The sequence below is a fragment of the Penaeus monodon genome, chromosome 15, assembly GCF_015228065.2.
Source record: "Penaeus monodon isolate SGIC_2016 chromosome 15, NSTDA_Pmon_1, whole genome shotgun sequence".
Lineage (NCBI taxonomy): Eukaryota > Metazoa > Arthropoda > Malacostraca > Decapoda > Penaeidae > Penaeus > Penaeus monodon.
Genome location: NC_051400.1, coordinates 47,862,929 through 47,863,969, shown reverse-complemented (window position 1 = coordinate 47,863,969; position 1,041 = coordinate 47,862,929). Strand labels below are relative to the sequence as shown.

Here is a 1,041-nt window from a genome sequence, read left to right as displayed (position 1 = left end):
CATCAAAGGAGCCTCTATACGGGCCAAGACTTTCTCTTTGGACATGTTGAACCTGGCCCTGACTTTCGTCAACGTTCCACTAACCCTGTGTGATGGGAGAGCAGAGCTGCAACTCTATAGGTGACGAGGTATGCGAGAGTACAAGCCTGGGTTGCTGTGTCAGGTACTTGCATTGCCTGCGACTGGGGTGAATGCCTGTGCCTGATGCGCTCCACTGGCTTCAACATCATTCATCCCCGTCACATCATTTGTTTTGCTAGATTAAATATGGCTGTTAAGTCTATGTTTACAGTCTTTGCCTTCAGGTTATAAGATTTTCAGGTGACGTTCTCTGTATTGAAGAAAAGTACTAGGTATTTAACATTTCTTCCTTGCTATTAAGGTCCATTGTTGTATAAGATTATGAAAAGATTTGGACCTTGGTAGCTGCAGGATGGACTGGATTCATTGAATCCCCTCATTATTTTGATCTTGTATCAAAGTGTGTGCTTTTTCATGCCAATAAACTAAGAAACCAGTTAAGATTTTGTTTATATAAGCCTCCTGGATGATAAAACAAAAATCAACTCAAGCTGATGATACAGTTCAATCCTTTATTATATTCATGTGTGATTTAGACACATCTTTACAGGTTGAAAAAATCAGTATAAATTTCTTTGTCTACAATCAGTGTCAAAAAGAGACAGAACAGGAAGCAAGGAAAATTTTGTACAAAAATGACAACTTGACCTCTATATATTTCAGAAAATGGCCAAAATTAAAAAGTTATTTGGTTTAGAACATATTTGCTCTAGGCAACATTAATTTTAACAATTATACATATATACACTTTCCTTTGTGATCAGCAAGATGAAGCAGTCATGTTTGTTCCTTAAAAGCAGATATAAAGAGATCATTTCTGTGATTAGTATTTCTATTACTATTCTATGATAAAAATTAATCCTACCTCTGAATAAAGAAGAGAGAAAAATTAAGCATCAAAATAGGACAGTAAAACAGATGCATGTCTAAGGTTATCATCATCTGTCATCCACAAATTTT

At 35.9% G+C, this 1,041-nt stretch overlaps 1 protein-coding gene across 1 annotated transcript in view; it reads right to left on the bottom strand.

Annotated features, from left to right (window-relative positions):
• Nucleotides 1-567: 567 nt before the first annotated feature.
• LOC119582077 (carboxy-terminal kinesin 2-like) overlaps nucleotides 568-1,041 on the bottom strand; it is a gene marked incomplete in the record, with an annotated part of 18,854 nt that continues 18,380 nt past the window's right edge. Inside the window, 1 exon segment of the mRNA XM_037930324.1 lies at nucleotides 568-1,041.